Raw genomic sequence first — 26738 nt, forward strand, 5'->3', positions numbered from 1 at the left:
AGGCTTATATCATACCTATTATTATTTATAAAACTCCTCAACGTTACAGCTTCCTAACGGATGATTGAATTATAACTCTATAATTATGACATTAGAATACAGAATTGTATGTTCCCCTTGAATGGTCATAGCGGAGACCGGTTAAGAAAGCTGTTTTGCGAAAAAAAACTATCCATGATTATCATGAGTTACTCTTCACGGCGATGAATTAATAATATGCTAGAATTTGATTCTCGTTTATGTACATTATGCACGGAAATGATTGATTAAGAGGTGAAAACCTGAATGCAATGAAGTAACGAAAAAGATATATCAAAATTCAATAAAATAGACAATATTTTAAATATACTATTACTATTGTTAGAGTATCACTATTCGATCTGAACATATTTTTCATGATTTGCATTAAAATTTTATATATTGAAAAAATTTATATACATATGTGAATATTTTTTTTGTTTCTAAAAACTGAATTAAAGTGTTGAGATTTTAACTATCTATTGTTTACCTACTTTATATATTTTTTTAACGTTAATTTTAATTTTCAACAGGTAACTCAATACTTATTTTATCTATATAAATCTTTATTTAAACTATTTGAATAAAATCTGCAACACTTTTCCTAATTAACTGTCACTCTTTCTTTCTTTGTTTAACATTTTGTTAAGTTGAAATAACAGAATTCGAAAGTGTCTGCAAACCTCAGAACTCTCCATAATAATATTACAAAATCTGCTTAGAAGATTAGCTCGTTACAAATCTTAGTCTTGGCTATAAATACATCTATGGCCTTCCCTGTTTGCTTTGTTACGCCGGCACGAGATAGCATCACAAGACAGATCTTAAGATTAATTTAATGCTTCCGTTTTAATTGCATTTCCATTAACTAACAATCTCACTTATGTTTTTATTGTATAATAATTGAATACATAAACTAATTTTAATAACGAATAATGTGTGTTATTAAAATTAAATATTTACATATATACAAAGAGTATGGAAAGTTATAAAACAGATTTTAATTAGACGTTTTTAAGATAAGCATAAAAATTTATATCATTATACTATCTTCCGCTAATTGGATAGCTTGTAATTTATTACACAGTTTACTGAATTCATAAAGTGAAAATATGACATAGTTATATAGAATAGGGAAGTGGTTTTATTGGTGAAAATATGCATACAAAGACTTTAAAAAATAATACAAGCAAGACCAATCTATCATAACAGATGACTTAATTAAAAATAAGTCCATATTAAAACGGATAAATCATGCCATGAAATCATGGGCCATCATGCTCAGACTTGTTCAATATATCATAAGAATTGAACCTGTATCCATGGAAATAAACAGCCTTTAACTGGCCGTTGCGCCATAAGAGCTATCTCTCTCCCTCCAGATAAGAGAAGATCCAATCAGAGAATGCTAAACAAGCTATCATTAGTCAGTATGTTGTTTTAATTGAATCATTCAGTGTAATATGCCTTTCTAGAGGTTTGACAGCTCAGTCATTAGTGATGTTACGATAGATGTTATTAGTATTTTTTTTCATATACAAAACGGTGGTTTATCACTCGATCAGGAATTCCTTAATTTGTCAAACGTAACGGAGTTTTTATAATCAGCGGACATTTTAATTTTCTAATGAAGTACTAGGATTATATGTTACAAAAGTTTATCCAATAATTTGTATTTTTTGTAAGTAAAATGTATATTCAAATATTTGTTATTCTCGCATGATAATTTTTGAAGTTCGACTGAGACGGATCCGTGGCAAACGACTAGTATATGGTAAAGCCACCACACAAGTAATGACAATAACTTCGCCTTCAAACAGCAAACATTATAACACTTAAAAGTATGTTATAAGTTGACACAAATATGGATTATCGAAAATGACAGAAAAGACATTCGACTAGTAAGTAGCTGTACCGAGATGTTAATCTGCGGACAAATCGTCTTATGTATATTGCGAGAAAACGCACCTGTAACCTGATTTAGTGACGGAGCTGAATATTATCGATAATCGATTGAATTTTTTGTTTTTTAAATTTTAAATATTCATTTTTTATCATAAATAAATGGTATAAAAAGACGTACAAAGCCATTGTTAAATATTAATATTTTTCAAAATTGAAAAATATTTACATGTATGTATGTATGTAAGACAAAAGTAAATAGTAAAACTCAAATGTTTTGATTCTCGTTTGATTATCGATATGTATGACAGCGGTCCAACCCTCGGATGTCATGCGGCGTTTATCCCGCGTAGCCCGTTGTCGACTCACATCGTAAATCACACGCTAATAGCGAGTAAAGTCTTTCGCTAATCCGAAACGGACCGTAAACCAGCGGTGTTTATTCAATTTTTGTGCTCTTTATAACTTAAGACGTTCAGAAATACATAAATATCTTTGTTCATAAAACTATTCGATCAAATTGTGAAAACAATTTATTATCATGTCAATATGTTTTTGAAACATAATATCTGCATAATGAATATTTTGACATATATATATATTAATTTAATATATTGTTAAATATATATAAATTAAAATGGTTCACAAAATTGTCACTCTATATGTTATATAATATTAATCGATATATCGATATATTTATTTATTGGTTCGATCGGTACAACATGCTTTTATAAATATGGTAATATCAAGTGAACTACAGATATTAAGGGTCAGCGACAGTTGCTTTCATAATACATTTACAATATATTTAATGACAATAGTTGTATGATTTCGCTTCTTACATTTTCGTCATAAACACACACACAAGCCTGTTTCGATGCTTCGAAGTAATGTATTATAATTTATTTAAATATTCTACATATAAAAAACTCTTTACAGTGATTGTTAAAATAATAATTTTCTAAATTTACATACACACACATCCTGCTTCATATTTATGTCGTTTCGTTAAAATAATGTGATAATTTTTATTATTTTTTTTTCATGAATTCCATTTCACAAACCGTTAGCGAATTGTAAACGAAAATCAATCAAGATAAGGGCTGGCCACACTGGTGTAGCCGGTCGTTTGTAAAGTATAATGAAATCTATTTGAGCTGTAATCTATCGGGAACCTGCGTTTTCCGCTCCCACGCCGATGTTATATAAGAGGTTATGGTTTCCTGTATTGGAGTTTTTCTTAATAATATATTGAGTTATACTACGTAGCTCCTGTTATAATAATTGCTGTTGTTTATGATACTGACGCCACTTTCGCCGGTGTCTCAATCGAATGGCAAGGAGTAATATTTTTAGTTTATACTGCGGTTAGACTAGAAACAAGATTAACACTTTATTTGAACTCTGTTTGAAAGAAAAATTATACCAAAATATATTATAATGATGTATGAATTACTTTTATTTACATTTAAGCGACTGTATTTATAATTGAATACTATTTTATAATAGGACTCTTTCTAATGGCGCCTGCACATTGTCGGTATTCTATAGTTCAAGTCCACCCAGACCTGATCTGTGGAAAAAACGCTATCATAAAAGTTATCATAAAAGTTTATACTATGTCAGCATAAATTACAAAATTACATCGAAGCAGCATGGTAGTTTAAACTTTCCATATTTTGATTAGAGACGTTAGGTTACCAGTGGAACGTTGTAGAAATTTTAAGCTCACATATATTTTGTTAATTAATTGTTATTTTTTATACACTCACATTTTATTAACATACTTAAAATGTAACTAATTAATATCACAGTGTATTGATACTGGAAATATTAATTCGATACGGATTGCATTATTTTCAATAATTAATATTTTTACCGATGAATAAAATGAAATTATATGAATAAAATGTAAAAATTTTACGGGTGGCGTTCAAAACTTACAAAAAAATGCAATGAAATTAACTAAAATAGATAAATAATATTTTAAGCGTCATAATGCTGACTACAATAACTTTCGATTGTTATGTATAATGCTATACAATATGTATAACGAATATTCCTAACCTAATACTACTTATAAAAACTGTAGTTTAATTATAAACAAATCAATACATCCTCAATAACTGACTAACTTTGAAAATTGGAAAGTCAGAGTTGTTTTACATGTATGACTTTCCTTCTTCATTTTAAAGTTGTCGCGTAGGTTTTCACTCCAAACGATTCATCGATCTTGTATTGAAGTTCTATTTTAAATTACAGCTTCCGTTGACTTGTACCAGTACCTCGTTACTATATAATCATTTTCTGTAACACAACGTAGCGATGTTATGCGAATAATCATATTATTTATAATTAAGTTCTGATGTTACGCCAAAATTTCAATTAATCGATGACATTTATGTAACTGAACTTTAGCACGTAGCTTGGAACGTACGTTAACTGTAATTATATACTTTCACAGAATAATTGATAGTTGTAGGAATGCACGTATGCATATTATCTTAGGCTGTTTGAATACATGACGTTTGATGACCGCAGGCGTCAGAAAACGCCGGGTTGCTGTTAAAATTAATTTATTATTAAAATCTCAAGTTATTTAAGAAATAATTTTTACTGCACCATTTTTATTATTTTCAAATATTTTACTTCAGAGACAGGCTAAGACGAGATGATTTGTGTAGCCGACGGTAAAATATAACAGTCAAATTTTATTTAATATGATTGAAGAAAGTTTTCATTATAAATCCTTGAATTTAATTCTTGACCCTTAGGTATTTAAACTATATGAATTTTATAAGTAAGGAGATGGCGAGCGTTAAATCAATAAAGACATCAACTAAAGAAATTCACCCAACAATTTAGTAATGTAGGCGCCCTTGAATATCTAACGATTTATTTACAAAATTGCTCCGTTACAGCCTCCAGATGAAAGCTTTTATTGCTATAGTTTGCAATTTTCCATGGCCTTCTAATTGTTCTTGATGGCCGATTGCGGTGCCTCAACAATATGTATTAATTGACCGTCCGATTGTACGTTTCTGTTGTCATTAGATGGCATTCCGATTTTTTCTGGTCGTTATTTATAGGAAGAGTATTTAGCATAACGTTAGATGATAGCATTGAAACATAAAATTTTTATATTTTACTTTACTTGTGACTACTAAGATTAGTTTATCGAAATACTGAATAGGATTTTGTACTATAGTTTGCACCCAATTACAATCAAACGTAGAATTCAAACCAATATATAATTCTATTGTGAATTCCATTATCTTACATCTTGGACATCGTTTTCAATATCCCCATATCTCCTCGGTACACCGCCCATGCTGTGTATGGTCATATTCTGCGGAGTCGTTTTTGTCGTGTTACTCTAAAATATTTCACTTTTGTCCAACAACGAACATAAAGTTAGGACTACATTGTCAGGTCGAAATAACCCGGTTCGAGCTAAACATTGATTTTACGACACAATTGCTCTTTGCGCCTGTGTGGCATCATGGATGTTGTGATAATGGAAATGCCTTATTATATCTTTATACCGCCTTTAAGATAGAAACTAAATTTATATTATACGATGTATAGATATTGAATATTATAATAAGATTTTAGGTCTTCTAACTAAACTCGACGTATAACTTTTCGAATTATTTCAAATTTACTAAATGATGAAATAATAATAAATTTATATGTACAATTTAATATAGAAGAACATAATTCAATAAGATTTTAACACAAAATTAATTCAAATTTTTTTTTCAGAGTAAATGTTAATAATTTACTTGGATCAAATAATACAGAAATATTTGACACATTCGTATCAAATCAAATATAAAATTTTGCATTACGTAACATTAACAATAACAGATTTTATCAGAATCCCTGAGGCTAAGTCTCGAAATCTATTTATTAAATGTGTAGGCGTTATAGTCTAGGATCTAACATTTAAAGAGCAGTAATTTTCAAATACAACATATATATATGTACCAACATATTTTTTATTTATATCTGTTACATTGCTCAAAGCATAATCCACAGATGATAGTTAATTTTATCGAATTTTAAATTTATCATAAATAAATAAAAATTACCCAAGACATTTTTATATATATTTTTAAATATTATTATATTTTAAACATTTCCAATTTCTTTATATAACATCATTCTTGAACAAACATCTCTTAGACTACTAGTTGCCTAATTGGCTAAATTGTCCTCATTTTAATGGTAATCCATTCGTGAATTAATATAAACTTAGTTGTATTACACTTGTTTAAGGTGTGATAACTTGGTGTTTAAAATTTATGTATTATGCAAACATTATGAATAAGGAAAAGTTTTGCAAATATAAATTACATGCAGCGACTTATTATGTTCGAGCTATATGTTGTAGGGTATGCAATGGGTTTTTATGGGTCGCCTGGAAAATACAGTTATAAGGATATACCAAGGAGTTGTCGTTTTACTCAAACGTAAAATTCGTTTAATACTCTGTGCCTCATCTGGCTGTTTTAGAGCCAGGTCGTGTATAAGTAGGTACATGTATGTACATATGACATCAGTGAGAGTGGGCAGACAAAAGCTTGCCTAAGAACACATTGACCATTGTATATTAAATATACAGAGGCGGCATTTGCAAAATTTTATAATAAATATATACCTTTTTGGAAAACAACATTGGCATGTTATTGAATCGGATTCAGACGGTTTTATTTTGATGCGCATATATTTTAATATTTTTTTTAACTAATATAGATCTGGTATAAAATAATTTCCTATCTATGTATCATATAATCAGTACAATTTCTTACATAACTCATACAAAAATTATTACAACTAAACTATCTGAATATTTAGTGTAATAAGCATATGTCAAATCAATAAATTGAAAAAACCGCATCTAGAAGTCATAACTCTGTGTCATACAAACAATAGAAGCTGACAGCTCGAAGTGTTTACGTTGCGTGCTTGTTCTAACAAACGTTACGTCATACAGTCATTAACGTGTTAGAGTAATACGAATATCGTCTTATAATACGAAATCTTGTTAGATAAATGTTATCTTAAGGCGAAGACGAAGCGTTTTGCTTCGACAGTTAGGCACAAGTATGATAAATTTCCAATTTATATCCTTTTCGGATGTTTGTAAGTTGAAATATTTAGGAATTTCACTTTCACTATTTGTTAGTAGTTGAGCTGATTATATCAACAGTATAAAAACAATGGTATCATAAAACATAATATGAGAAGCGAACGCTCTGTGATAACAACAGCTTTCGCCTCTGACAGAGCATTAATAAGAATCCTAGAAAATACTGGACCATTTTATCAGATGAGTGATAAGAGATGATTAACTTATCCAAATTGAGATTGTCGTTTTGGTCTCACTAAATACATTTGAGTACGGAACCATAATCGACATATATATATTTAATAAACTTATTACACATAGCAATAATTTAATTTTTATTTATTATTTTAGCAATAAAATGCTCAGACAAGACAGTCGTTTCAAATACAAACAATACGCCTATAAATTTAATCATTTGATTATATTAATATCTGAGTAGTTTTCTAGTTAACGAGTACATATAACAATGTATTTTAAATTTATAATATCATTGAAATAAAAGATCTTTACAGAATTTTTGGAACGCATATGTTAATTAATAACAGTGAGGATTGAAATGACTGTATATATGTTAGATAGTTTACTCTCATTGTTGGAGATCAAATTCAAAGATACGATGACAATCAGGAGACGTCTGTTTGCTTGTCCGTCTGAGATTTATCTCCTCACTGAACAATGCGGAGTTAAGTATCATTATGTATTTATTACTGACCGTTGATGTTTTAAAGATACGGATAATAGAAGATTTGTAATGCATAATAAATTCTATTTCATTAAATGTCAAACGAACGGCTCAGTAATGAATGGACGTTGTATTAAACTGGTATGTAATCACATAATATTATAAGTGCTTTAGCGTGTCTTTGTCTATTTAAATTTTGCTAATAAATGCAGGTGAAGTCACAAGACAAGTTAATGCAATGTAAATTATAATTTTCGAATATTCGATAGTAAAAAAATTATTCAGAGTAGCCATAGACATTGGGCTTAATTTAGAGTGTGGGCTGACACTTCCTTATAAGTATTGCTCTCACAGAGGTTCGTGGGGTTTTCACTCATCATCTTTACTCTAAATGTCATAATATCCCGTTGATGAACTCCGCAACTAAACCTCAAAATCGTTTGGTCTCACAGCTTATTGATTTTCTTATAGAACACAAAAATAGTACCTTGAAAATTTAACCTATATTTTAGATAAATGTTAGAACAATATATTTAATATAAAATATGTTTAAAAATTATTTCGTATTAAAATTGCACATAATTAATTTGATCTTCATGGTAAAGAAATTCTTTATTTGAGACGTCAGATCCACATCTGCTTTTAAAATCATTGTCCTTTAAATATTGTACATTTATTTATTATTTGGACAGTGTTTGAGTTAAAGATGTTTTCTTAAAGCTAGGATAAATAAATATATCTTTGACTTTAATTCTTTATTTTTGGTAAAATTCCACTCAAAGTTATTTATAGTCAAGTCACAGTAATATTGTTATTCAACAACAAATCAAATGAATAGAATCGCTTAATGTTTTAAAGTATACAAGACGTAGTAAAATAAAAATGTCATCAATAAAAGCAGCCAAAATATATAATGTGGTCAATTAAATTAACATACTATGACTTATAGTTAAATTAATTATAATATTTAACGGTTTAAGACGACCTTCAAGCAAAACCCTAGTAGTTCTTGTTTAAATAAGAATAACTTATAATACTATATTATATTTTTAGACCAATAGGTACTCGACTTTATTTGAGTTACCATGATTGAAGTAGACAAATTAAATAACATGTTTGAAAATTTTTAAATATTTCTTTCCTGACACATAAGTTCTTTGAAAAAATTATTAATGACAATTGAATGATAAGAAACACCAAGAAAATTTTAACCCGATTCAAATAAAGAATTGATACTTAAGTCTCAAGCCATGAAAATTAAAATTAGGGTAATAAAAATTTTAATTGATTCAGATTTTTTAAATAAATAACATAAAATGAGGCTAAAAAGTGACATTCTTAGCGGCACAACACTGACATTCCAAATTCAATATATGGAAATGGAATAGATTATGGAACTATCTAAGCGATTATCGATATCAAATCGATGGCTATCGGAAATCGATTGAGATTAGCTACCAAAACGCATTGTCGATTAATCACTCGATTCTACAATGGGTGCTTTCTATTTGGGACAAAATGAATTTCACTTCGAATAGGTTATTTATTTCGTCGTAGCAGGTGTGCTCTTGAATATACAGAGTGTTCAAAAATTATCACACCGTTAGTATTATTTTTATATTCAAATATTAAAATGGGGGAGCAACTCTTCACTTATAGAAGTATTTACCTTAACTAATATGACATTAGAATTTTCCGTGATCTCGTTTAAATACATTCATTCTATCATCATAACCTCATAACCTTGATAATAAAAATCCTCTACTACAAACATAACAGAAAAGATAAGAAAATATATGTTAAAAAAATATATTACTAAGAACATCCTATATAAAAGAATCTGGTTGTATAGGAATATTATTAATTCGAAATTTGTTACAGCCTATACTTAACGTGCTATCCGTTAAAGCCTTCTACATAAACGTCATCTTATGGAATACATAATTTATAACATTTATACCTTTTGTAATAAGGTTTAAATTCGTTATTTAAATTATAAAAGGTGTGGGAAAGTACAACTATTATAAGTCAAGTGTGATTATGTATTGTAAATTTGACAAATCTAATGATCTTTTGTGAAATCATATTTTACGTCGTGTTGATAGTTGAAAAAAAAAAAGATTTTAGAAGCTTAATGCACAAATTAATCACATTCATACGTTAAAAAGCTTTCGATGCATTGAGCTTTTTAAATCGTATGCTTTCCATCCGCCTCTATAACATTTAAACCCTTAAATTAATATTATAAAAATTGCTATCGAAAATGTAGCTGTATTTAAAATATGGGAACAATAAAAATTCTTTATTAAAAGAACAATAAATTCTAATTCAGCATGCTTCCAATTATAATCGAAATAAACGCGTTGAGAATCAATTTGAGCTGGTTACTGCGGGCTGTCGAAAGTAGACAATAGACCGGTTGGTCTTCCGAGAAACATGTGAGTAATATTATATGTATTAATATTATTGTGGTATGATTCAGTTTTTTAAGGAAAAATTCTCTTATATTACACAATATTAAAATTGTTCTCTCTGTTTATAGATAAAGATCTTATGCTACTTAAAATTATGATACTAAACAATACTATCATAATATTTTATAATAATGTGCATTGTGTGTATGAACTTTGTTTGAAAGTTATTTGTTTATAAGGTTCAAGGTCGTATGAAAACAATTTTCTCTAAGCTTCTATTGTTCTTCTGAGCTTGTTTTAAAAAAGTTCAGTGACAGTTAAATAAATCTCCAATATGTATGTATGTATAGTTATGAAATTAATTTAGGGAAAAGACCAACACAATTTCCCAAGAACCAGCATAGCAGCCTTGTTTAAAATGTGGTTATTTCATTTCATAGCTAAAGGAAGCTGACGCAAGCTCGTATGTTGAGTATTTCTAGCTGGAAAGTATCATATGCTGTTGCATACATGTCAAGCTATGTGTATGCTATAAATATAGAAAATATATATTTTTTTAAATTATTTAACCTATAAACAATTTTATATATTGAGACTAATAATTCAATGACAATATTATATCAAAGAAGCCATATTAATAGTACATGTATTTACACAAAAAATTAGATTGACATCTGTCCGAAGCAACTTCCACGCTCGGACGGACAAAATCAGGTATCACAATTAAATTAAAAACCACTCACCTAGAGTAATTAGTTATTATGTCGTTATACTGTTGACAAAAATAAATATTACTACATTTTGTTATTTCATTTTTCTTTTTATTTTATTTTTTACTTCAAAACAATAGAAGACACTGAATTTATTGAATTTTGAAAAACATAAGAATATGAATAATAAAATTTGTTAAGAACATTAACAATAATCTTATTATTTATATGATAATAAGAATAGGTCCACGATACGTATAGCAGTTTTGGGTGGGTTCAAATAAAAATTTTTTTAGTCAGTAAACACATGTACGCTGCTGACTGTACATCAAGTTTATACTAGAATGATTCAATTGAATCCGCGGTATGTTGGTTTCTCATTGTGGACCGCAGGCTACTTTCTATCATCTACAGGTACTCATGTCTTGATATATACAGGGTGATTATAATGTCACTGCAACAGGTAGCTTTACATTTTACGGTGATTATAAGCGGCCTTTTATAATTATTTGCCACATAAAATATGGAACTTTCTTATAGTTTAGAGTTGTAATATACATAATTGTATAATAAACTAAGTGTATCAATTATTTATCAAGTTTCGACCACCACCCTACTCACTTTAATGGAACTTTAGTTGAACGCCCAATATACCTACTAAGAGAAATATTGATACGAGTTTTAAAAAAGAGTTAAATATTGAATTTACTGTGCTTTGCATTGGGTATTTAAATACATTTTAATAAAGAAAAATTAATGGTTTATTTTTTAAGTACAACTAATCAATAAAAGAAACACTCTGTATAATTCTCAAAAGGTGTCACATTGCCCAATGTGTCTATCATGAAGTGACGATATAATTGACAAACTTACAATTGCTGTCCACAAACAATTGTTACACAAAAATAACCGGTTTGCTTCTTACAATAAGACTAACAGTAAAAATCATGCGATAATGATGTTCTGGTATTTAAGTAGTACGAGAAGTTGGTATAAATTAAAACAAATTTGATTGTAACTGGAGCTATGTAAATTAGAAACTCGCTATCTTTGTCTTTACAATTAAAGTTACGGAACCATCAAAAGACTGTTTGATACCTTTAACGCATAAAAATATTCCGATTGTAACACAAAAAACTTTGGTAACTGAAATAACACAGCTGTTAATATTAAATTTTAATAAAGACATTGTATTGGAAGTTCATTAAGACATTTTTAATTATTCAAATTATACCCAAAAACATATAAAACAAATCGAATACAATAACGAATTACACGTTTAATGAAGTATTTTTTCTACACATCGGATTTTTTTATAAAACTCATAACTACAAAAAAAAATTATCGCAAGCCTTCTCAGAGAACAAATTTAAAAAATATTAATTATCATACGCCCGAAAGAAAATTGCCTCAATTTAGGCATGACCAATTAAAAGCTGTATTTAATTAACGACTCTACACTAATTAGTTTAAGAACCATTATTTTATAAACGGGAACCATTACACGTATATTTTGTAACTTTATAACCCTGTTGTCAATCAGGCGTTATCAATATGTAACGTGTAATATCACATGTTTATGTGCTATCAATGAAATTGTTCCCAAAGGCGTCTATTGGAACGCACCGTGACGGTTATTAACAGACGCCTGGTGTAATTTCGCAAATGTATATTAAATAAATTCATATATACAGTAAAATGATTACAGTTTTGATTTCTAATATCGCGGTGAAAGTAGGCGTGGTGCAATTAGAACGCAAAAAAATAACCTAATCTATATAATAAGTAATTTATTTCAGAAATCATTATTTTATGTGTCTTATATATATTTATATGATTCACTAGTTTATAAGTAACCTTCAATATAAAGTATATATTTTAAGGTAAAACAACATTAATATCAGAAGCTATTAATATTTAGAAATCGGATTGATTTGATTTTTATCTATGAAACAAAAACTATTTTTTAACATTGTATAGGCGTGTCGTAGCTTTAGGGAGTATGAGATGATGAAATAAACTTCCACAGTGATATATAACGTTTCATATATTTTTGGGCGTATCTAGTATACTTTTAATTCGATGCTTATAATTGAAACAATGTGTAAGAGTCTATAAATTTAGTATCTGTCATGATATTTAATCGAACGGTCTTATTCTGTTGGTGGTCTGAAGATGAATAGGTATTATGATTCACTTTAAGTAATTATTTCTCTTTAATATAGGCTGAGGAGAAAAATATATATATAATAACTTTCACATATTTTTAATTCATTTGAATTACTGATGATAATTTATGGCTGTATAAAATCAATAGTGAATTCGTGATGTCCAAAAAAAAAATTACAGTTTTAATACATTTCCTTTGATGCTCTCGCTGTTATGATCTTTGTCCAATCAAGAGAACATTTTTATTAATAAAAGACAAGTCAATCAAATAAATCCATTATTTACGGATACTGAATTTAATAGCCGGAGTCAATTGCAAAAATTGCTTTTCGCAATAGTAAATGCCTGGGAGACTCTGATGTATGTAAATAAACTACTTCTATAAATATTTAAGATTTTTTAAATAATTATGAAATTTTGGTAAGGACTATTGAAGTCAAGCCTTGATTTTTTTTTATTTGTTCTTTTAAGTGACTCAAAGTCTAGACCAAAAACTTAATCATAGGCTATAGTATAGCAAATTAGCTCATATCATTTTTCTTTTACTGAGTGAGAGTTATTGAAGTCTTAATCAACCTTTCCCATTCAACCCAATAGCATTTTTAGTTTCTATGCACCTAAAGCCCCTTCAGAAATAATGCATTACCTACTTATACCATGCTATCACCAATTTGTTTATCGCCAACAGATTACTATGTAACATAAAAACGTCTTCCCACCTCTTTTATATAAGATGTTATCAAATAAATATTACTCAGTTTATTTGACATATGCCTAATATTATTTGTAACATGTTTGAGATTGTCACCATACGGTATATGTCAAGACAAAAAAAAGTTTTGATTTTAAAGGATCCATTTGGTGAATAAAAATTCATAAAAAAGTCGGCTCGATGAAGACAAATATATTTAGATCTATTTTCCTTTCTTTTTTTTTATTACAAACCATCAAATGAAAGCTAGTGCCTGAAAATTGCATTCCACCAGAGAATCTTAGGACAAAAGTAAACTTTAGTTATCTAACTACTTACATATAAAATATATACATTGGTTCACTCGTTTTTCTGTTTAGTAACTAAAAATACATATATCTAAACTTAATAATGTAACTAGGATAAGTTATAAACAACAATGATCCCTACGGACACACCTCAAGATCTCTCAATCAGACGTTAGTAGCTGCGGCAATCATATTGGCGTTGTGATTGATAGTAATCCCTTAATCCGAACAACTGTCTACCAACCGTTTGATGATGACAATGATAGGAGAAAGCCGGAGTAATTAGTAACAAGTATTATTCCACTGAAGTAGTCTTTGTCGGTCAGTTTTGATCAGGAATTAAAAGCTATTTTGTTCTTTCTCCTTCTTAAAAAAACCTACATATTTTGATATTTAATCTATTTTCTGTGTTTAGAGATATTACAGCTGACAAAAGTTGTATATATATTAAAAATTTTTTTGGCCTATTTGGCTTAGCCGATAAAAAGTTTCACATAGGACTGTTCGCTGTCCGTCGGTGACGAATAATCTCAAAAACCAGCACATCTTCCAACTATTTCAAATATTCGTTACCCATTGAACTTTAAAATAACAACACAATGCTAAATATATAACAAAAATTTGATGAGATACAATAAAAAGAAGATAGAAGCGTTTTATAATTATTTCTTCTTTTTGTTACTTTACAAAAAACCACATGTACATACATATAAGACGGATAGAAATTTATGCATTCTTCTAAAAAATATATATTAATTTACATGAAAACCAAACAAATAATGTGTGTCTTTAATGGGACAAATGATCATAAAAGCTTGATCATCGATTTTGATTCCATGTAACCGATACATCTCGTATTCAAAACGAGTCTATTCGTCTTTCTTCTATGTCATTTGATTTTTATCTGTGGCTGATATTATCGGTTAAAAAAAAAAATAAGAGACGAAAAAACACATGTATGTTCATGATTAAGTTTCCTAGCGAAGACATTTATATCAAGACAATATATCTCGGTAGGTATTACGAATTAACAATGATAGCTAATTTTTATTGTAACACCAGCGTCTTTATAATTAGCGTTAAACCTCCAATTAGCCTAAAATACAACAGAAAATATTTATACAAAATGTCGAAATCTGCTAACTCGTTTTTTCAGGAACATTTGCACAAGCCCATAGCCCTCTTTTTTTCATGTCAGTCGTGTAAAATAGATTTATTTATCTCAATTAAAACATTACACAATTAGGTCAAAAGAAAAGATTGCCTCTAACATTAACGAGCTACAACCGGATAACATAAATTCTGAACGCGATTCTTATTTCGCAATAAATAATAGACTATGTTGTACATTACACAAAAAATCTCCCACAATTAATATAGTTTCAAAATTATAGAAAAAACCAGCTGTGGTAAGCGAATCCTTGACGGCTTATTAGTTTTCTCTTGTCATACGGACATTTAAACTTAAATCATGAGTAATTCTTTAATTTCAACATCCGAGCTGCAGCGTACCCGCACTTTCCCACATAAATTTCAACTTAGAAAATAAATTAAGCCGAAAATATTATTTAAATTCATCGATTGTGTCAAAGTTTTGAATTCTATACGTTATTAATAGGTAAAATATGTGTACTTGAAGATTTCGGTTGACAATAAAGCTATGAAGACATTTGGAAGCTTAACCTTCAATTTGAATTTTAAGCTCATTTTGTCATGAATTGGAGAAATAAATTCAGTATCATTGTTAGAATGATGTTTGTAAATTGTTATAAAGATTCTATATTGAGCTATTTTTTAGTATTGATATATTTTTATGAATTCAAATGTCAATGTATTGATTTTTTATCAGCTTCTCTGACGTACAGGAATATTGTTAACTCGAATTAAGTTACACTTTACTTCAGGATTACCAGAATATATTAAACAGGTTCAAATCACATGTCATGGGAAACAATAAAATGGGGGGGGGGGGAGGTAAATAAGTTTTAACCGGAATATTAGCACAAACTTAAGGTATTAAAACTTTACCAGACATTATAAAGCAGCGTACAGTTACATTAACACAGGCTATTACTCATAAAACCGATAACACTTGGACCCTCTAACCAGACATTAGACAAAATTGTCTTAAGACATTCTTGTCTTACAGTAATCAAGCTGTTAAAAAAAATTCTTTAAGCATATATTGTATACATCTGGTGAATTTATATATATTCACAAGAGAATGCATAAAATATGTAGATTTTAAATACAATAAAACTTTTTTTTTTATACTAGAGGAATTTTTAACTTCTTTTTATTTGCCAACTTTTATATTATAGGAAAACAAAAATCTTTTTGCAAGTGCATTTTTTCTATTGATTGCTACTCTTTTGTCTATACCAGTTTGTCTAACGAGAAAGCTTAGCTGAGGTCATTTTAGATTGGCTTTTAATCTTAGGTCGCCAACGTAAGATAGCACTTATAAGAGATGTTTGTGTAAGTTTATTGGAGGTCAAGCTTCTCTGGTGATTCCTCGTAAGTAATGTTGTGCTGTTATGTTTAATCTTGGTTTATAGACCGTTCGCCTCAATGAAAGGATGTGTGTTAATGTTACATCTATATATAAATGTATAAGTTCCATCCTATGGTTCTAATTATATTAAACTAGTCTTAAATTTATGAGAAATAATTTAAGCGCATATTCTGTACGACATGTGTTTTTATAAACATACATACGTATTTAAATATAACCTATGTACAATTAGTCAGTATTATATATATTGGTATTTATAAACTGTGTAATAAACCCATTTAATTGATGGACTAAATATTTTTTTGATATTTTACCTACCACCAATGTTTTAGACCACGTCATGAAACCGTCCAAAAAGTTCCATAATATTTTTTGTATGACTTATTCACTAAAATATAATCTGTGACGTGTAAAACGGTACATTGTACCGCTAAGTAGCAAACAATTTACGTTAAAACATGCAAGTCGAAATTGCCTAGTTTACATGCAGATAGCTACTGGAGGCATTATCATTGTAAATGATTGCAATTTTCCGATCCCCTTCCTTGTTACATTACAATAATTTCAAATGTAAGTGATGATAATTTTGTGTACGGATTTCGGTGATTGATTTCGGTTCCAAGATTAGACCAGCCGATCTGATATACAGAAATTATTTGGATAATAATAAGATGTAAAAATAGTGTTCGGGTTAAAAGGAAAAATTAATTCTTCATATTGTTCTGATTTTTTAATATATGTCCTGATCGGTAAGATATTTGCAAGATATAGCAATTTCACGAAAATCAGTTGAAAAGAGTTAAAGTCGATTTGTCGAAAAAATTTAGCTTAAGATTGAATTGTTTAAATAATTCTTGTAATAGATATAGAAGTTGTCAATACAGGATGTCAGAATGGAATTGTTTATTGTTGGCAATCATGTTTACCATAGTTGTCCCGGGACAGTAATCAGCGTTATTATTGCATGTTTCCGTTTTACCCGCTAGCTTTCCAATTGCTGTGCTATTCTTGATATAGTAGTTGTTTTACAGCACCTCAATTACGTACTAACAGCGTCGCGGCGCCTATCCTTAGTATTTCGAACTAATATTCTATAATTGTGTCATCAAATATTTCAATATCCTAATCTGAACAGTAAAAAACATTTATTATCACACATTTATAAGCACCTCGTATATAAGATTAGCCTCGCTTGAATGATATCAAAGCGAGATAAAACGCGGCATCTTCTATCCACCCACGCAAGCCATCTGACAGTTGTCGTTTGTTAAAGAGTTCTTAACTTGTTTTGTTTTTATGACACGGCTAAGCAGGTGGAGGTTTTGTTCTAGTGACAATTGATATAGATCGCTCTTAAAGTATATTCATTGATTTTTATATGCATTCGTTAAGAAAATGTATATAAAAGGTAAGATAGTGCGAAGCTGTATGAACATCCGAGAAATTTCCCCAAGGTTGTATTCTTGTTTTCTTTTAGAAAGCACCTTACAATGTCCTTATGTCGGACACGTTGAAAGCCTTAGTTTTAGGTGTTTTGAAGACAGCTTTTCTAAGACACGATGTTTGTGAGCAAGGCTATTCATTCAGCATTGACAATAATGTACGGGTCGCTCTAACTTTTAAAGGAAAATAAAGTACACGTTTTGTTCTTATTTTACAAGACGGATGAAAACACATCCTATGTTTGTAAAATAGTGATTACAAATGTTGAAAAAAAAATGTATTGTTTTCTTGGTTTTAGCCTGTGTAAAACAGTGTTAGCGTCACCGTTGGCAAAACGTCGTGTAAGAGATAATTCGGTACAAAAAAAATATAATACGATAATAATTGTTCATAATCATAATCAAATGATTTTTTTGTCTCTTTCTGTTGTCCTGGAATAACATTACTTTTTACTTTAATTAAACAGTTGACTTCATTGTGATTGATGACTGATTTTAGAAAAGAAAGTAGAAAAAATATATAATATTTTTGATTGAACATATTTTTTTATAAAAAAACAGTTACTTTGGCGAATAATTCAAATTATATTATGAATAACTAGGTATTGCCCACGACTTTTTCCATCAGACCTTGGAGTGGGACTCAGAGAAAATGTACCTACCTATAAATTTTTAAAACATTGCATATTTTACCAAATAGTTTATGAAATTCGTTACGTGCCTTCGTATAAAATAAATAAACGCTGCACGCTGCAGGAACTATTAGGAATTAAAGCATTGTTAAATAATTTTTTATGATTTTATTTTAAACCAATGAACTCAGTTTAAAGCATTAATAATATCTCAATGTTTCCGATACATTTGAGGTCTATTAGTAACTCGGATACTACTGAACTACTCACATTAAGTGATGACTATTGTTTTTGTCGGTAGTGTTGAGGCGAGCACTACTTAGATACGATGATAGATACATCCGTCTTGTACTATTGAAACTAGAACGAACGCTGTACCACTACTTATCTCACTAAATGTATAATATATATTTAAATTTAGGCATCGCGTTATTTTTATTTGTAAGACTAATTTCCATAGCTTTTTTAATGACTGTAAACTATTTTTATGAAAAATTCAAATAAATACATTTCGACTAAACCTATGCATTTGAAATATTTGTAAATTAATCAATAATATTAGTAATGTGAATATTATTTTATAATAATTCATTTTGTGCCCTTAGTAGTGGTACATTATGAGTCCGCAGGTGATCATTACGATGAAGCTATTGTTCCCACGCTTCATATAACACACCTACGAGATTGTACGTTTTTTAATATTTTCTTCTATATAGCAAATATTTGTATTACAATACATATATTCTACTATATAAACATTTTAATTGTGTACTAATTGCAATAAATAAATTAATGTATAATAAATTGATGCACAAGAAATTCATCATTGATTTACTTAGACTTAATTATATAAGTAATTGGATATAAATTCTTAAATTAATTATACAACAAGTACCTATTTATATTATAAATATTGGAACAACAAACGAAACCATTACTTATGTTCCAAATGATTTAACGAGCTTGCTTATAAAATGAAAAGTGTTGAATGTCTAATCACTGGAGTGTGTACTGAGCTTTATTTTCTCTACAATAACAGCAAGTCATTTGTTTGAAGGCGATATTTCACGGTTGTTTCATCCACTAAATTATACAGAAATGAGGAGTTCATCCATTATACTATTGTAATATTAATTGTTCTGGCGCCCTACTGCGTGTAAATATACCGTCAGTCAATCTGACGTAGCAACAGACATGTAATAATGGATCTTATCACAAGCGCATAAAGACTACAATCCCGCGGCAATTTGTATATTTCATGTACAAACTTAGGGATTTAGGTGGGGTTGCTATGAAAAACATGTATCTTATTAAAAATGTTATCTAGTTTTATGTAAATTCTATATCGTGATCCTATAGCTATTCTCTAAGCTTTGAATTTTTATTTTATAAATTAATTATTTAACTTATTATTTTATAAATAATTTTAAGCCAGTCTTAATCTGAGACTGACCGTCCGTAATAAAACTTAAATATTACCTTAACATTTCAAATCACAACATTATTATTGATTTAAATCGTATATAAAACATCAATAAAACTATGAAATTAAAATAATAAGTAAATTAAAATATTAGAAGTCAGCGCAATTATTGTAAATTCAGTAATAATACATTATAATTATATCGAAGATAAATTTTCCTTATTGTTTGTAATACAATGGTCTATTCTACTATGAGACATGGTGTTATATGCAGTCACGACTATATGCTGAGCCTCAATAACAACAACATATTTAAATAGATGTAAATATTTGTGATTTTATCTTGCCGTAACTCCTAAATTAATGTACTTTTTACAGACACTGTTAAAATAAGACCCTAACCTAACAGCTAACGATACTATGAATCCAATCTTAGCAGTTCAATGTATCCATTTTTTTATTAAGAATATGGCAAAGAGACAAACGAAATATAATTTAAGTCCGTAAATAAACTTTCCTTTATGGTATAGGTTGAAATAATATATATTGATACTTGTAAAAAACAATCGAGAACGGTAATTTTATTCATTATTCGCCTCGCAACTTCCTATTACTCCAGCGTTGTAAATAGCAGTACAATAAATGATTAAGTCATTAATCCTTAAGCTATTTAATTAATTAACAATAAATATAAGCTAATCAATACTAAATCAAAACAAAGGTTATTGAAATTGTGCTAGATTTATAGAAATGATCACCTGTTGTCGTTTGGTAAGCCACGAGCAGCTTCGTTGAGGTTAAGCACATTATAATCTATAGTACTATTATAAATATCTATGCTGTCAAAAACTTCATAAAAAGAAATAATGTTACTGAAAGGTATAATTCAGTCCACCTTTGAGTAATAATTGATTTTTCATAAAGCCATAAAAATGGATGGATATATATAAATATTGCTAAAGAGACTAAATCCATACATTTTTATTACATTATCTTATTTTCTAACCTATCACCGTATAACAGTATTTTTGTATAAAAAAAAATATTACCGAAATGGTAATATATATTTAATAAACAACCAAGCAATTCTATAGTAATTTATCTAACGGATGGTTTTTTTTTAACCGTCACTCGGTAAGATATTCAGGCTAGGTTTTGTACGAGTGCGTCAGCCTTTTAAGGTCTAAGCTAGATGAACTAAAAAGTAGCACGCTCATCCAACTGCCATCTATTGTGAAACTACCGTTCATAAACAGTTATATTGTATACATTTGCACCGTATATGTTTAATTTACATTCAATATGAGAAAATTAATGTACTGGAAATACTTGTGACAAATTGTTCTGTGACAATATTTTGTTTGTTTGTTTTATAATATAAGAATGCGATAACTGCTAAACCGATATATGTATGTATGGTAAAAAGGCTCGCATAAATCGTTAAAAGTTGAGAATCCAACTAATACAGAAGAATGTAGCTTTACAATGTTTTCATTAAAAAAAATGTAATTTTATGTATGTGTGTGTGTGATTTATGACACATAAAAATTACACGAGTAGGGTAAGGATCAATAAAAAATAAAAAAATACACTAAACATTGTTAATTATGTTAATAATCTGAAAAAATCAGTTCGATGTAAGATATAATTTTGTCTACAATATTATTGATTTGTAGAAAGTTCAGTATGTTTAAATGTTAATGAATCTAACAGCTAATGAATGTAACATTTTGGATGTGAACAATAAAAAGATCAAGTTTATATATATACAATTAAAAATAAAAAAAAGTATATTAATATATATATTACGTAAGAATTTCATTAACCGTATAAGGTTTTATGTCTCAATCTATGTTAACGCTATCTGCTTTCTATTCTGCTAGGTGTGAATATTTTACAACTAAGATATACTTAAACGAGAAATCCTGTTTGTCTATCGGTTTGGACGAGATTTAAACGATTTTATTTTAAGTTAAAAGTGATAAAGGCAGAAGAATTGATGCTTTATATTTTTAAATTTGTATCGAATATTACATTTAATGTTGATAGATACAATTAAATGTATTTAAATGTACCTCAACGGGTAGCGGTTTGTTCGTTTATCCGATCCAATAATCTTATATTGTTTATACATGGAGCATTGCGTCACACTGGAAGCATAAAGTATCGAATGTATTATCTCGCTTAGCTCTCGATAGAGATATAAATGCAGGAGAAATATTTTAATTCATGAAATCGATGCCATATATAGAACACGTCTATCTGTAATCATTATAATAAAGTTTTCCTAACGTCGCATCCCTGCTCTATTGTGTTAATTATTTCATTCATATAAATATAAAAATATTTAAAATTAAAGTGCTAAAGCTGTCATATGTCGATGACAAATGTATTGGATATGATTATATAAGGAATGGTCATGCAGTATTGATAAATATATAACAATAAAGGCCTATACACAAAGCTGTTTAGCAAAATAGATAAGATAATTTCAAAACTGTATAATATTTAATAGAATGGATATCCTGTGAACGTTCCAAGGCAATGGTTTAATAAAACATTTGTTTAGTACAATCGGCCATCTTGTGCAAGAAACATTAACGATCACCACAATAAATATATTGTGAAAGGACAGTGAATTACGACGCATCTCGTAATTAGGGGGCTTTCATTATTGTAACACTTAAAGCGATATAAATCATACTAGAAACTTGTACGTGCAGACGGTTATGTAAAATATGTATAGTTTTAAATTATAATGACATAATATAATTATTTTATGTCAGCTCATTCATCTGACCACAATCGTACGTCTCAGCTAAATCGCAATGATATTGAAAACCATTAAAATATACTCCAATCCACGTAACATCTAAAATCCGTTCAGTGTTTAACAAACATTGACACAGCAATCACTGTACATTACATTTTATATTTTTCAATATATAAAAGTTTATAATTAAAACATAAATTGTAACTTCATAAAATTATTACGGAAGTTAAAAAGAAATTCTCACATATCTGAAAACGTATAAAAGGTAGTGAATTATTACAGGATTTTATAAAAATAAACTCGAAAACTAATTAAGAGTTTAGTTTGATTCGTTAGAAATAAAATATATCACAAAACGTCTTCAACCATCAGCGGAATGAATTTTAAAAACGGTTGGCAATTAAAAACATATATAATTATCCTTTTACGTATCCATTAGGCCCCTTCACAATCCAATGATAACATTATTTTAATTCAAAATACGAGTAAGTGGGCCGATAACAAAACAAACCGGTAGGAGCATAACAAATAAGAAAGAAATGTTACTGCCTGATACTTGCAACGTTTTATAACAAGGCTCTTATATTTAATGAAACAAATGAAAAATATTGACTGTAGAACAGCACAAAATAATATATACCTACACTAATTTAAAACTTAATCGTTAAGACATTGTTTATAATTCCTTGTTAATAAAAGGCGAAACTATTAACACTCAACATAAAACATTTATAAGAAAGTATTAATTTAGAAACATATATATCTATTTATTTAAAACTGCATGTTTTAAACAATTTTGTAAGTAACTTTAAGTTAAATTATCTGTCACATTACATACATATTCGTCTCAGCATCGGATACATATGTCAAATAGCATAAGACAACAAATCTGTCATTTGTATTTTTTTGTATCTCTCAACTAATTAACATAGTATTAAGGCTGCGAAAAAATGCCAAGAAAATTCTTCATACTTAATAGAACATTATATACCTATAAATTTGATATTTAACACACATATGTTAAAACTATAAAATGATTGTTATATTCTCATGATACTTGAGAAGCCTTATTTAATATTTATCATAAAAAAATCTTTATACGATATACATATATATATATTTTTAAGACTTAAATTCTTTAAACACAATTACTTACAGTTTTTAATTTGAACCAATTTGATGACTGTTTTGTCCCATCGTTTGATTTTTGCTGTTACATTTTATAAAAAAGAATAAAATCGGAAACATACTAAGGCTTCTCAATACACTAAAAAGCTTTTAATTAAATTATAGTATATTTTCAAAAACTGTTACAATAACAACAATAAATTTAATACACCAGCCTACAATACATCGGCTTACAATACATTACACTTATTCGTGTAAACCCGTCAAGATCCACTATCAAACCGCTATCAAACCTGATAGAAGTAAAAAGAGCCTTCGTGAAACCTGCGGGGGAGGCACGCGATCAGTAATTTATACTTTCATTAAGACGAAAAGGGCCCGGTTTATGTTAATTGTGTTATTTATAGATATCTATATAAAATTGCAATGACTGACAGATATTCAAAATTATTACAGAGTAATAGGATACAAAGGACGAACGACTATTCTCATTTTCATACAAAGTATACAGGAGAGAATTATAACTATTACTAGAGAGAAATATGACACAACTTTATTAAATATATATTTAAATTTAATGTTATATCATTATTTTTTTTGTGTAAGCAATTTCGATTAGTCATATTATGTGATGGTAAAAGTCAGTTGCAGAACCAAAAATAAATTCCTCAACAGACGATGAGTTACGTTTAAAATTCAAGTAAATTATAAACAGTAGGTATAATTAAGTTTTCATACAAAAGCGATTCCGACGTACGAATGTTCGAAAAATTTCGAAGCGTATTGTTTTTAACAATTATCCTCATTGCGGGCTACACTTTGGTATAATTACGGTGTTTTGTGTATTTTAAATTGGTTTATTTTTGTTGTTTAAGAGTTCTGGTGAAAGCACAGTAATTTTATTTTTTATTTTTTTTATCTATGGCAACATGTTTTTATACATAGAGCATATATTCTTAAAAACAAAAGCTTTAAATTTGGGAACATAATTCATTTAATATTGATTTTATTATTTAAATTAACGTTCTGAGATTAATTTATGTCACCTAATATACTTTTAGTAAGAAATTATATTATAACATTTGTTTTACTTGTTTATATTAACTTCTATATGACGTTAAACAATAATTAAAAAAAACATTAAGCGTAAGATTGACTTCAATATAAAAGATTTCAACGCACTACGAATGCTACGACAAAGATTAAGTTGTTCCGTTGATACAAATTTATATCAAATATTTGATGTAAAAGGTAATATTATATTATATTTAAGTACATAGATAAAAAGTAATTTCTAATAATGAATTGAAATATTATAAGGGTTTGATATCCTAACATCGGAACAAAGGGAAAAGCAAGTCAAGTGAAGCATGGACATATAACATATCTCATGACATCTGCGGTTGCCATGGTTACGCATACCGATCCGCAGCTGAGCACAGGTTGCGTTACGTTAGTGACAAAAGAATTTTGTATTACATTAATTGATTTGTAATCAGGTATCGATTTGGTATCATGTTTCATAATATTCAGTTACTTCGATAGCTCTTGCCATATTACGGAACTTAAAATCTATAATACCAATCAAATCCATGGTTACATTACTTTTAAGTGGAATTTTAAATTTGAATCGACGTTAAAGCAACAGCATATCATAACTTTCGTAATGTTAGGCATTGTTAAATGTTATCTTCCGCTGGGCGATTTCATAAAAATATTCGAAATTTCCATATTACGTGACCATTTTTACAACAAAATGAAACAAAAACTATTTAACACACGAGTCATGATATGCGTTACGTATTTAAGTGGATAATTTATAAATTTAAAACAAAAACACACCTTTGGGTCCTGTTACAGCACATGGTATTGAAATTTTTACTGAATTTAAATTGCCCTTATAAATAATGGAACGTTATAATTACAAAGCAGCTTCATTAATATTAATGACCTCATAAGATTACATATATATAATATATGTACGATATATATAATAGTTTTCTCAAATTGTATCATTTCATAAAATATTTAACGTTCATTATAATTTTATACTTAGATCTATTTAACTATATTAAAAAATATTTGTCCTTATTATTTTAATGTTATTTATATGTTGATAATTAATTTCCATTTTCCATAATGTTTTCTCGATATTTTAACATCTTTACAAATAATCATGGCTTGTTACTTGACGGTGACTAATACTGGAATTTCACGCGTACATTAAAATAACACATCATCTCAAAATATATCCAATTCAATTATAATTTTATAATTTATACAAAAAAAAAAAATAATTACCTCTGAAAGACCGGTGAAAAATACACATCACAGTAAAATCACGTATAATCACTAACACTCAACTAATGTACGTAGATAGCACAACACAATTAAGTATATACACTAATTGTTACATAGAAATTTTATATATGTGTGTGTCCAAAAACATCGCTATTTTGCTGACATCGCGAATTAGTAAGGGCGCGATGCCCATGTGTGCGTAACAACCTGACTATAGCCTTGCGTAGACGCAACTAAAATCACCTTGCAAGGCCCACTATAGTTGTCCCGTTCTATCAGGCTAGCTGTCACCCTCTAGCGGGCATTGTGCTTAGTTCGTCGCTACCACGACAATAAATTACCTATTGGAATCTAATCAGTTTAATAGATGTGATTTTTTTTAATTCCACCCGTTCTAATGGCACCACACCATTCTATACACATTAATAGGTTAAGTGTAACGTACATTTGGGACATAGCAATCTATTTAGAAGTGATATAAAATAAAAATTACGTA

At 28.7% G+C, this 26738-nt stretch overlaps 1 protein-coding gene across 1 annotated transcript in view; it reads right to left on the reverse strand.

The window, feature by feature from the left end:
• Positions 1-26436, reverse strand: part of LOC116774412 (transcription factor Sox-5) — a 139540-nt gene extending 113104 nt beyond the window's left edge. The window contains exon 1 of the mRNA XM_032667141.2: positions 26243-26436. The gene's annotated coding sequence lies outside the window, so the exon portion shown is untranslated. The remainder of the gene's footprint in view (positions 1-26242) is intronic.
• Between the last annotated feature and the right edge of the window lie 302 nt (positions 26437-26738).

The sequence above is a fragment of the Danaus plexippus genome, chromosome 26, assembly GCF_018135715.1.
Source record: "Danaus plexippus chromosome 26, MEX_DaPlex, whole genome shotgun sequence".
Taxonomy (NCBI): Eukaryota; Metazoa; Arthropoda; class Insecta; order Lepidoptera; family Nymphalidae; genus Danaus; species Danaus plexippus.